At 39.2% G+C, this 14100-nt stretch overlaps 1 protein-coding gene across 2 annotated transcripts in view; it reads right to left on the bottom strand.

The window, feature by feature from the left end:
* gabbr2 (gamma-aminobutyric acid (GABA) B receptor, 2) overlaps positions 1-14100 on the bottom strand; it is a 378525-nt gene that overhangs the window by 23172 nt on the left and 341253 nt on the right. The gene's annotated exons all lie outside the window — the stretch shown is intronic.

Genomic DNA, 14100 nt, shown 5'->3' with positions numbered 1-14100 from the left:
GAGCTCTTTGAACCCATCGGTGAAACAGTAAGTTCAAAATGGGTGGCAGTAATCCACTGAACTGACCCAGTGCACTTCACATTAAACAAACTGCCAGCGCACTTCAAACAGCGTCTGATCTAATCCTCACAGTAAAGTCCCACTTGTGGCTCATTCACTTTATCATTCGCCGGATCATCCGCACCTCGTTTTCTCTTGTTCTCGGTTTACCTCGGCTCCATTGACTCCATTGAGGTGCACGTCCTGTCCAGGATATTACCCCTTGTGTTAACATTAATTAAACATGATTATAAAGCTCTGCGTGAACGTGATATCTTTTGATGAAGTTAATTTCGTACAATATAGCGAATGTTCCTGCTTGTAATAACAAATTCGTAGATTACTATGTGCACAGGCTACTGACAAGATGTTTGGCTGCTCTTGCCGACGGTGAATTTAATGCTGAAAAAAGCTGTATGAGACAAAACTGTCCTTTTAAAAATCTCTGACAGACTCAAACATGCACGCACACACATCATATTCCTGTCGTCGCCAGCCGAGAGAGCAGTAATTGAGTCCTTGGAGGCTCAGTTTCTATGAGGAGCCTGTGTTGTGATGTGGACTGGGATGTATTATTATGCAGACTATAGAAGGTACAGATGGGCTGCTTAACAGCGAGAGACTTTTGCTCTGCCGCATTCAAGGGGAACACTGATAAGGTCACTGGTCAATAAATAACATTTCTCAAATACCGTTTCAGGGCAAATGGGACTTGCTGTATAAATGAATATCTGTGCAAATTCTTCTCGCCGACCTCACCTCACAATTACCACGTTAACACCCGTCATAACATGAGCAGACTGTCTATTCTTCGAGGCCGGGTCACCTGACATGGCCCCTCGAGCAGGTTAACGCTCGGTAAGTGTGATCACGTGACCGTTTCTCTCCTACTTTTCTGTTTTCCTTGGGAAGGCTGAAGTTGTGAACTGCATGACAACTGTGAAGAATGTTGCGAGTCAGATTGGTAATTAAATTTCTAGGGAACACAGCAACATGTCAAGCAGGAACTATGAATAGACAGCTACTGTAAATACCTGTAATGTGCTTAAAGGGACAGTTTACTTAAAAAATGTAAAGGTCACACTTTACAATATGATTTCATTCAACCCAGGGTCATTATTGATACATATCCCTCTATACATTTCTGGAGAGAATGAAACATGTCCTAGGAGGTATGTTTTTTGCAGTTTTTGTTATCATGAATCCACCAGAGGCCACTGTGTACGCTTTTTCAGATCCCAATTTTTTGAATGTCGTTCATGCCTGCTCTTCTCACATAAATCCACCAGAGGCCGCTGTTGACTAACTGAATGACTGACTGACTGACTGATAGTCACACACCCACCCCTTTCCCTAAACCCATCCGATAGTGTTTTCAAAAGCACCGATTGACCCAATCAACCCCTTCTTTAAACCCAACTGACAGTGTTTTCAAAAGCATTCCAGAAAAAGAAAAGCCCTTGCGGCCGCCTGATTTTTTATTTTTTTTACCTGCTTACTTTACTTGCTTATTTTACCTGAACCGTTATCTGTGGTAATAAAATCCAGTTGTTGCAGTCAACTTCTCTCTGCATCTCAAGTCTGCCAGCATACACGGTAACAGCAGAAAAGCTATCCACATGGAGGTAAGCAGTCAGCTGGTAGTGCGAAAAGAAACAGAAGCTGTCTGTGGCATCATACCCACCCCTATCATTCATTTTAAAGACAAAATGCAGCCATACGCAGCTCTGGCTACATATTCCATGCTCTCCACAAATATATATGGGGGTACATTTTTACAATGAGCCAATTGGTTTCATTAGTTAATGTATTTTTTAACATGACCTAAAAATTGAACAACAGTTGTACAGCATTTATTAATTATAGTTCAACATTAACTAATGCTGTATTAACAGCCAAATTCATGCTAGTCAACACAAGTTAATGCACTTTGAATTAATGAACTAACAACATACAACTGTATTCTCATTAACTAACTAGCATTAACTGACACAACCTTCTTATAGCGAGGCAATGGCGCAGTAGGTAGTGCTGTTGCCCCACAGCAAAAAGATCGCTGGGTTGAACCTCGGCTCAGTTGGCGTTTCTGTGTGGAGTTTGCATGTTCTCTCTGCCTTCGCGTGGGTTTCCTTCGGGTGCTCCGGTTTCCCCCACAGTCCAAAGACATGCATTACAGGAGAATTTGGTAGGCTAAATTGTCCGTAGTGTATGAGTATGTGTGTGAATGTGTGTGTGGATGTTTCCCAGAGATGGGTTGCAGCTGAAAGGGCATCCATGGCGTAAAAACTTACTGGATAAGTTGGCGGATCATTCCGCTTTGGCGACCCAAAATAAATTAATAAAGGGACTAAGCCGACAAGAAAATGAATGAATGAATGAATGAACCTTCTTATAAAGTGTTACCAATGAAAATTTACTCACTCTAAAGTGGTTTCAATCATTGAGTTCTTGTTTCTGTTAAACATGAAATAATATTATTCTTAGGAATATCTTGCATCCACTGAGATGAATAGTAGAATAAAAATACTAAAGTGCTATTGTAAGTCAATGGGTAAATTTTCCAACAATTTTTTGGGGGGTGAACTATACCTTTAAAGCAAAATCAAAAAAATAGCGGCAATGAAATTTTGAACAAAACAGGCCAAAACAACATCTGTTTGGAGTTTGTAACAGCTTGCCAATGTTGACTCTAGCTAGTAAACACTTTCAATCTACCATTGTTCTGTGGTGATGATCTAATAGGCAGATGTGGCTCTGAAGCTTCTTCTATTCAGTACATTTAGGTCTGTGTATACATGGCAATGACGTACTAAAAACTAAAATATTTTTCCTTCGAATCTTTCATCTACTCAAAATAATGACGTTTGCTGTTTGTTCAAACTAAAATAAGCTGAATCAACGCAATTCTTGAGTTTTGTTTTTATGTTTAATTCACTTACATTTGTAAAAACTATTTGGTTAACCTAAACAGTGTTGGGTAAGTCACTTTAAAAAAGAAATACATTACAAATTACTGGAAAACTGTAACCTGATTACATCACAAATCACTTCATGTAAAAAGTAATCCGATTACTAATTACTTTACTTTGAAGTTACTTTTAAATTATATAAAATAGACATATAAAATACAAAAATAGACTGCAGCTCTTTTAGTAAATTTTAATTCACTGAAAAAACACTACAACGGTATAATCACAGCAGCTTGACATATTCAAAATACTTAAAGAGTTCACCCAAAACGTAAAATTCTCTTACCATTCAATTGTTCCAAACCAGTTTATCTTTAGTCCATAGTATGCAAATGCACTGCAGTGTTTGGGTGTTCTGTGTTTCAGCGAGGTAATTAGTCTACTGAAATGTGTATATTCCATAAAAAGTATGAAGTTCACTGGTCAGTTCTTGTCACGTGACTTGTGGTTTTCAACTGGGTGCACAAGTTAAATGCAAGTGCGCGCAATTAACAATTCGATTGAAATTAACAAACTTGCACTCGCAAAAGACTCGAAATGTGAATGGCCCCATGAGCAGCTACACTTCTCTTCACATTCAGAGATACCTTCACACCCAATCCTGCACAAAAAATCCAATTTAGCCTGTTAAGGCTGAGTTGGACCACCGTGTTTTTGAATGTCGGTGTACTCCTTGGTGATGAGTATTGTCCTAGAATGCTTTCTATTCAAGTGCTTGAACAAGTTTCTGGTCGAGTTAAAAGCAGTCGAAAGTTATTTAGAGACTGGACATTTTTATGCTCAGTGAAATCAAAGTATTGTCTGTATTTCCACTTGAAGAAGCAGCCACTCTCGTCTGCAGCCTTTTCAGCTTATTCTCCAGCAATTTAAAGGCGCATGCTTATTAACTGACGTTGCAGCAGAAAACGTTATTTAAAAGAAGCATTTTTTTCTTCTAAAAACTACACTTGTAACGGAAGTAACGCAACTACACTGAATTTAGCAACTGTAGTCAAATTACACAAATTTAAAATGTAATGCGTTACATCACTTCATTCCCCAAAAATGTAATTAGTATAAAGTAATGCATTCCTGAGGAATGTGTTACACCAAACTGTCTAACTTAATTTCTTCATTTTGTCCTAACACAAATCGATTGTGAGAAACGCAGCATCTTATACCCTATGCACTTAGATGACAACATGGCCAAAAATGCTCCCCATTCATGCAAAAACAACAATAAAAACCTTTGTACTATGCATGCCAGGTTAGTACAGAAGATGGCAATGTCACTTTGTGAAGAAGCACTACAAGTCTGCACACATACAGTGTTACCCTTTTTCCAGTATTGGGCTGAAAGCTTCTCTTTGATTAATAATTCCATTGGATGGAATTCTAATGCACCAGTTATTGCTATAGTAACACAAGTGTAATGTAAACAGCGATATTGATAATGTGTTTAGATATTTGTTTTAGGGATATTTGGCACATTTTTCTTCTTAGCCAGCTATGGAGAAACTGACAACGTCATATGCACAAGAGCTCTACCAGTCCAGAACGGTTTAGCATGCTTGTGTAACCAGAACAAAAACAATTTGTAACACTGCTACATTGTACTAGACATACATAAATGTAAATATACTATTTTTAGAAATGTTCAACATACAGTGAAAATACGTAAGGTCTACTACTGTAAGGTCAAAAACTTGCACTCTAAAACCTAACAATGCATTTTCTGGCCCACATAATGGCAATTTAGATCTAAAACATAAAGGCTGCGCCCGAAATCGCCCACTACTTAGTAGGTACTGCATTTGAATTTACTACTGGACCATTAGAAAAATACGTTTTATATGGTATGAGTGCAACTAATATGAATGGAACTCGGATGTACAACATTCATCCTTTTGTCATGATCCAAATGACCTACCCGCTTAGGGTCCATCAGATGTTTTTGGAATTCTATGAATTCGGACATACTGTACTACTCGACTCACATACCATTTTAGTGAACTATATAGTATGGAAGTATGCGATTTCGGACACAGCCATGCATTATTTCTTTCAGTACAATACCAGAATTCAAAATTAGAAGATATAAACTTTCAAAACCTCAACGATCTCAGCTTCTCATGAGATATTCCATCCATTCAAAAGCTCTTTAGAAACGGAACTATACTATACTACACTTCTCTATACTATACTATGGACAACATGGTGGATCAGTGGTTAGCACAGCAAGAAGGTTGCTGTTTTGAATCCCGGCTGGACCAGTTGGGTTCTCTGTGTGGAGTTTGCATGTTCTCCTCATGTTGGTGTGGGTTTCCCCCACAGTCCAAAGACATGCGCTATAGGTGAATTGAATAAACTAAATTGGCCGTAGTGTATGAGAGAGTGTATGGGTGTTTCCCGGTACTGGTTTGCAGCTGGAAGAGGATCTGCTATGTAAAAATATGCTGGATAAGTTGGTGGTTCATTCCGCTGATGAATAAAGTGACTATGCCAAAGGAAAATGAATGAATGAATACTATACTATACTATACTATACTATACTATACTATACTATATTCACCTACAGTATAGATACACCCACAATCTGTGATAGAAATTGATCACTTATTCATAGAAGTATGTATGTTCTTTATGGTCAATGGAACAGTGCATATATACAGTATAAGTGAATCAGACAGTGTAATTATGTTTTTCATTGAGGTGAATTGATTCTGTTTTTAAGCTGTTTTTAGTGTCATGTGAACTGCTACAGCACTCACACGGCAGCACTGGATCATGTATGCATGGCACATAAATGCCCACAATAGACCACAAAATGTATCACAACCATTTGAATTCTACACAGAATACTGTATTCTGACATGGAGGAGATTAGGAGGAGAAATGGTTCGACTCAGCATTAGGAATAGCACAGAGGAATACAAGAGATAACACCGGTGCAGTGCGCCAACATAAATTGCACACTTTTCAAACTACACATCCTCAGCATGATATCACCTGACATCACAACTTAAATCTAATTTAATTTTAACGTCCTATGATGTTGTGTGCCTGCTGGGCAATAACTAAATACACTACAGAATGTTACATTTACACACATCCACAAATTACATGTAAACGCATCCCTGCTTACTACTCTTGAGTACTTTTGAAAGGTCTACTTTTTACTTGAGTAATATTTACAACAGATACTTTTACTCTACTTGCACCAGTGTTAATGTTGTTGAAGAAAGATGTTCATCATAATTTTCGTGACGAACAAGCTTCTTTCGACAAAAACCAGACGAAAACGAAATAAAAATTAAGTGATGATGAGGACAACTATAATAAAACTATACTGACAATTTCGATGAGAATGTGATTGAGGGACATTTTTTTTGTAAATATCCAATCAGAATTAATCTTGTTGTGTGATGCATGATGCAGTACTGGTAACTGATTCGCAGTTAAAGAGGCGACACTCTAGTGAAATTTGGAAAACAGCCACTACATGCCCCTAGTGTCAAGCGGCAGCCATTTTGGAATGAAAATTCCAATAGAACAACAGCATGTTATAAGTCTGTAAATTAAACTTTTAAAAGTGTTGATGATTGTGTTATTAAGTGTTGTATTGTACCGTCTTTCGGGTTTTATCTCAGCTTTAATGTGCTTTTTAAATAAAAAAAAAAAAAACAAAGCAGCTGCTTGCCATCGCTACAGCAATAAGATCCAATGGATGGCTGATCGCTTTCACTCCAAAATGGCGGAATCGCAGGGCTGTTGCTGGGCGCTGCTGTTGCAATGGAACGTTCTATTGAGAATCGCCTCTTGGTGATTCAAAGCTCTTGGTCACAGTAGTCGCAGGATGCAATTACATCATCAGCCATTGTCTGCTGCGATCGTCACGACAACAGCTATTTATGGTGTACCTGTACCACAAAGCAATTTATTCAGGACGTCATTCAGCAATGTGATTATTTCTTACGTATGTAAGGATGTAACAATACTGTAGTGCAGGGGTCACCAATCTCGTTCCTGGAGGTTCGGTGCCCTGCAGGGTTTAGCTCCAACTTTCTTAAACACACCTGCTTGGGTGTTTCAAGATACCTAGTAAGACCTTGATTAGCTTGTTCAGATGTGCTTGATTAGGGTTGGAGCTAAAATCTGCAGGACACCACCCCTCCAGGGACAAGTTGAGTTACCCTTGCTGTAGTGCTATATTCTCTGCTTTTCAGGAAGTCGCATACAACATACAACCCTACTGAAAAATCCAGCTTAAACCAGCCTAGGCTGATTGGCTGGTTTTAGCTGGTCGACCAGGCCAGTTTTAGAGGGGTTTTGGCCATTTCCAGGCTGGTTTCCACCCATTTCCAGCCTGGTCTTAGCTAGTCAGGCTGGGAGATGACCAGCTAAAACCAGCTTCACCAGCCTAGCCAGGCTGGGAGTCCAGCCAAAACCAGCTATGTCCAGCTTAAACCAGGCTGGTCAAGCTGGATTTAGCTAGTCATTTTCCAGCCTGACCAGCTAAGATCAGAGTGGAAATGGCTGAAAACCAGCCTGGAAATGGCCAAAACCCCTTTTAAACCAGGCTGGTCAACCAGCTAAAACCAGCCAACCAGCCAAGGCTGGTTTAAGCTGGATTTTTCAGCAGGGAAGATAAAGAAACTGGCTTAAAGCGAAGCGCACTTTTATTTTTTACATACAGCTTTGCTTTAGAATTCCTCTATGTAAGTTGACTATAACTAGACTAAAACTAAAATGAGCCAGAAGACTAAAATATGACTAAAACTAAAATGGAACTTTAGTCAAAAGACTTAGACTAAAACTAAATAAAAGTTTGCTGTCAACATTAACACTGACTTACATTACATTTTTAGGCAAGTAATGGTACTTTTAATTAAGTATGACTCTTCAGTACTCTTTCCACCGCTGCCTATAATCAGAAAATCCATCAGCGCATCAAGTTGCATATGCTGTCAAACAATAGCAAAGCCATTTTTAAAAATTATTTTAAACAAACACTGCATATTTAATCAATGCATACTATTTGCTTAAATAAAGCATAGTATATAATGAGGTAGACAGAACACATTGAATAATGGAGACTGAATACTGATAGACATCAAGGGGCTGTTTCTGCTATTCTCTTGTAGCCCAGGAGGCTGGATTATGTTGCACTGAAATTCACTAGCTTGAGCTCTACTGATGCACTGCCACACCAAACTGCTCTCTTCTGCCTGCTGCACATTGTCAGGATGCGAACAGCGCTTGGTTTGTGTTCCCTAGTTTGCTTCAGTGCCAGATTGGATTATGGTGATTGTAGGTGGCCATTTGAGCCAAATACTTTGCACCGAGTTCAGAGTGACTGGAAGATAAAGAATAAAAGAGGACACACGCATGGCTTCTGCCCCGCTGCATTTGGAAGCATGTTCAAATAGGAGCAGCCCATTCGCATTTCTCTGAGCGGCAGCCATGCTCTCCTCCCTTCGGCCCACTTTATGGGAGCCGAGAGGCCAGCAATCTGTCTTTTTAACCGAGAGGAACAGGGAAAGGGAAAGGCTTTTGGAAAAGATTGTTTCTTTCTCATTCTGATGGGCAAATCTCAGAGTAAGAAGACAGGCGTAGAACATCATGAAGAGGAACAGACTGTTTTTGCAGTCAACCGATTGTAAACATTTTAGCCTATCAAAAAAATAAATAAAATAGGTGCACATTTTCGAGGACATTTTGACACTGTTTTAAATTCATCTACTCAGCATGTGTGCGCAAGAAAGAAACACACAGACAAAGAGAGATCTCTGCCTGACAATTGACTTAATGATTAATAGTATGGAAGTCTATTAATGTGTTTCCAGGGATACAAACGAGCAGCTCAGTTCCTAGTCTGTCGGACTATTCTGTTCAACAGTGATAACGGGTTCTCTAAACTTCACTTCTTATGATACATCAAACTGCACTGGCAGCCAATGAAATAATCCTGCTGTCACGCTCCGCACATGCAATTATGCATATGATGGGATGTCTTTTCCTTCCTTTCACTCATACTCCATTTGCATTCACGTTAGTCATGGCGCCACGTGATTTCAGATCTGTGCGGATGTGCTGAATGCGTGCATGTACCTGTCAGGTTTTTTTTTGCAGGTGTGAAAGTGTGCAGTGTGCGTGTGTGGGTTGTGCATGGGGCACTGATGCTCGTCTGACTCTCCGCTGGACGCTCTCCAGGCTGTGGGCTGGCAGGGTGTCAGGGGGTGCAGTTAAAACGGTGGAGGGGGGGCTCGGCTCCATCCGGCTGCCAGGCAGGCTGTCTTTCTGTCAGATGGTCAGAGCTGGTTTGTTAGCGGGTCTCAGCTGCTCGGACTGGAAACAGTGTCAGTCAGCAGGCCGGTGCCACAGGCTGGAGCCGCAGGCGGGTTCTCAGCCAATAGAGGCGCTAGAGAGGTTGAGCATTCACATACTGAGAAAATGTCTGTTCCTGTGTGGCCCTTCTGCTAGCAAGTTAACCCTAGAAAACTCACTGAATCTTATTTGATACCAACTTTTTATTTATTTTTTATTCTTTACATATTCTTTCCCAATATATACTGAAGTCAGAATTATTAGATCTCTCGAATAATTAGCCCCCTGTACATTTTCAACAGTTTCTGTATAATGGATCAAAGAATAACACTACTCCAAATAATAGTTTTAATAACTAATTTCTGATAAATGCTTTCTTTTATCTTCACTATGATGACAGCACATAGTATTTTACTAGATATTTTTCAAGGTATAAATATTCAGCTTAAAGTGCAATTTAAAGGCTTAACTGGGTTAATTAGGCAAGTCATTGTATAACAGTACAGTTTGTCTGTAGGCCAGTAGTCCCCAACCTTTTAATCACTGCAGACCGGTCAACTCTTCACAATTTTACCGCAACCCAGGTGGTGTTTATGCGTAGATTTCTAGGCAACCTTCAACCTTTTTCTTAGAGGATGACAAGCTGACAAAACATTGCTGCAACTCTGATACAAGTTGCATTCATAGAGAAAAAAAAAACTGTCAGTTTTTACCATGTGACTCACAGTGCACTTGTGGCATTCTGAAGATGTTTTTAACTGGATCCGCCTGGAAGGCTTAAGCATGTTGTGCCATTTGTGTCCATCACTTCCAATATGTGCGCACAAGCCACGCACCTCCATTGGAAATAATAAACTTATGAGTGGAAAAGACACGATATTTTGTACGACCGCCTTCATTAGTGATCTCCAGCGGTTGATCTTCTTCTTGCACAGACATGCTGGATTTACCTGATTTATTGATAAATGGGTTGTGGATTTATACCTTTGGCAGTTCGTGGTCCTTCACAGGGTCTTTTTTCTCTTCGCAAAGAAACTTTCCAAAGACTGATTTTCTTACTCATTTTGCTAGCTAGTGGGTTAAATTTTGGCATTCAAGGGACCGAAATGTATTTGAGAGAATACGGTACCACGACCTGGGTATTAGGGAGCACTGCTGTAGACAATCGGATAAAAAATATTGCTTAACAGTTTTCCGTATTTTGTGATTTACAGTATATTTTTGTAAGCAGGGCTTAAAAATTAAATAAAAATCCATTTAGTTCACTTCCAGCAGAATCGACCCTTCGCTAAGCCACACCCAAAAACCGCCACACACTAATCGTGGCTTAGCAACCATAGCTACGTGCAGGAGGTCTGTCAAGCTCATGGGCGAGGGGAAACAAGCCAAAGCATTGTGCATATGGATTGTGCAAATCTGACACCCGGTATCCTAAAAGTTTGGAAGAGGTGGTGGAGTTTTATTCCCTTTCCAAAAACAAAAACCCAAGAGGAGAAATGCCAGCGTGGATCAAGCTCTGTGAGGGGTGCTAAAAGAGCGGGGTTAAGTTGGTTTTGTTTTTCGATATTTCTGACACATTCAGTGATAAATAACTCAATAACTCGAACTCCTCTAACCCTAAAAAGATCTAAACTGTGTTTCCTACAAAAATTACAAAGCAGGTCATGTTTCTCAGCTGTCTTTTTCCTTTTTTTCGCTCGATATTATGAGCACTGCTCCGTTTAAGCCCTCGCCTTAGTAGTCAAACTAATAGCAAAAATGATTCCATCTGTTTCAAGCTACGAATATTTGAAATTACATATCAACAGAACAAAAGCGAGATGTGATCACAATCTGAGCACTTACGATTAATATACTTCACCAGCAGCTGTTTTTGAGTAATGTATAACCCTCATGCCCATGTCAGAGCTACAATTCACTGATGTTTTTGTCCATTGTTTAGAGATTTAGTCATTGGTGATGACGCTATAGTCGGTTAGTGTCTGCTTTTATATTTGGTGTCGGATTAATATTTGCTGGTAAGGAAAATCTATTTGTTCACTTCTGCTATTTATACTTTGATTTGCATTTCAATTTATTTATTTTTCCCATTTAACTGCAAATTAGAAAAGAAATGGTATAAAAAGCGCACAAACATACTGACAGTTAGAGGTGCTGTACATTGTTATGGGTCAATGATGCTAATATTCGGCACAAATCCATCAATTTCCCCTTTCTGGCTGTTCTTTCTGTGGATGAATTATGTAGAAACACTGTCCATGCTATTTCCTCGTCGGTTAGTTACGCTATATTTCATTGCACAAGATTTAAACTATCAGCCTTTTTGGCAAAAAAAGGAAATGATGGTTTAATTTGTTGTTATTAGATTATTTTTAAATTTCACCTATCATGCTGTGCACGAACTAAGCTGTTGAATGGTCAGCATATTAGGGGACTAGACTAACCTACAGTAGCTTCAGTTTTGATTAAATTATTTTCTAATCGATCGCATATTATGTGGTGAATATACCCCTGTAATGCATACTGCAGTGCTTTTTTGTCTGGCTTTCTCAGATATCTCACCCGTTTACCAAAATTGACTAAGTATTTCCCTGGGAATGTCTAACACTGGCACATACATACTGTAACAGACGTGCTATAGGCATGAAAGCTTGGCAGGCGTAGCAACAGTAACTAAAGAGGGCAGGGCTTAGTGAAGGGTCAATTTATATTTTAACATTTCTGTTCTTGCAATGCTTATTAAAAATGTCTGGAAAACATTTTATTTTTTTTAAATAGCGTTATTAACTGGTATTTCAAAAAAAAAAAACATTTCCAGACATTTTAAACAAAAATATTAGATATATTGATTGATAAGTTGTGTGTTACTTTTAATAACATGTTTGACTTTATACTTGCAGATGATTGAACTAGGGATGCTAAATATTACGATCTATGATTGATTGATTGTCCCTTTTAATCAAAAGACCTTATGGATGATGACCAATGATTAAGCATAGACACAGGATACAGTATGTTAGGTTTTGCGCTGTGAGACGCGTCCACGACTTCACACATTAGCTGCAAAATCAAGAGTGTGCAGTTCACATTAGAGGGGACATACATCAGCGCTTGATTTGAACAGCACAAATTATGTTTTGCTCTTTTAAAAACATGAATAAAATACAGAATAATATAAAATAAACAGTTGATAATACGAATAACAATGCCGTCCCATGTCAATTTACATGATTTTACTGCAGTCAGGCTTTGAGGAAGTATGAATGTAGAGAATTTTATTAAGGTGTGTGAGACGCAATTTTAACCAGATTATTGTTTTTCCATTATCATAGAGGCCAAAATCGCAACTGAATTTTAAATAATTGGACTGCCTTGGTAAATAATATTACAGTGAACTTGTAGCAAACTTGATTTGGTACATGTGTAGGTTAAGAGTTAATGGAGCATTAATTTATTTTGAGGTTGATTAAATTATTGGTAGGGACATTTCAGTAATTGGTTGATATTGGTGGGTACACATCTCCTCTGTCCATGCCTATTCTATGCCATTGGTGGTTCAGGTAATCAAAAAGTAGGCTACATGTGGTTTAAGATGGGTTGTGGGTGGATGTTCAATTGTAGAGTTGAATTTTCAACATCGAAGATCAACATAGCTGATATCAAAGTTCCATAATGCAATTCACAACCGTAAATAGACACTTGTGAATCACAAAATAATGAAACTGTTAATCTACAGATATTATTTATAAATAAATAACATGAAATTAGTTTTTATGTGGTTCCAGATTTTCAGACTCACTGTATTTCACTCAGCATTGCATATATTAGCTGACAATTTTCCTCAAAGACGATTCTAAAAAAAAAAAAAAAGGAAAATCAGCTCATTTGGAGTCGTGCGGTAATGACGGACCACCTGCAGCCTGTCACATCGATCCAATCCCTCCGATCAGGCTGCAGCACCTGCCTCTCATATCGGCCAAATGACACATTTCATTCGCACAGAGACTCGAGTCTTATGAGAGTAATGAAGAGCTGTTTGTGGCTGAGTTATCTGGCTCGGGAGGCCTGTGCGGTGCCAGCGATATCGACCCACGCTTCGAATCAGCCTCTCTTTCACACACAAAACCATTTTGGGGGTGTGAGCTTCAACACACGACTTCATATTAGGGCTAGAGAAAGAGCGAGAGAGAAAGAGCTACAGGGTTTAATACTCTTTCTGATGGTTTTGTGTAAGGAATTTGTTCAGTGTGATCATTTTCAGGGCCAACAGAACATACAGTAAATAAAGCGTGATGTGTTCCAATAAAAGATTCTGGAAAAACAAGAGCGTTAAATAGGTTAATCAAAAAAGATGTTCCTGCAAGTGGATCTGAATGATGCAGGGAGCCTGGCGCCAGTCACGATGATTAAAAATACATGCGTTCTCCAAGCTAATTCATCATGAAATCTTAACGAGAACAGGCGTCACACACAAAGTGGCATTAGCATATGGAGAACTTCACCCATAATACAACCTGTCACCAAAAAAGGAAACTCTTATTGCAAAAAGATTTATTTGCTCTACAAAATCAGCAGTTTTTCATCACTTAGGGTATCAATAACCTGTAGAACTCAATTTTAAGGGTGGCACGATGGCTCAGTGGTTGGCACTGTCGCCTCACAGCAAGAATGACGCTAGTTTGAGTCCCAGCTGGGCCAGTTGGCATTTCTGTGTGGAGTTTGCATGTTCTCCCCATGTTGGCGTGGGTTTCCTCCGGGTGCTCCGGTTTCCCCACAAAGTCCAAAG

Source organism: Danio rerio, chromosome 19 (assembly GCF_049306965.1).
Source record: "Danio rerio strain Tuebingen ecotype United States chromosome 19, GRCz12tu, whole genome shotgun sequence".
In the NCBI taxonomy this organism is placed as follows: Eukaryota; Metazoa; Chordata; class Actinopteri; order Cypriniformes; family Danionidae; genus Danio; species Danio rerio.
The sequence above is the reverse complement of the archived record's forward strand: the minus strand, read 5'-3'. Positions and strand labels throughout refer to the sequence as shown.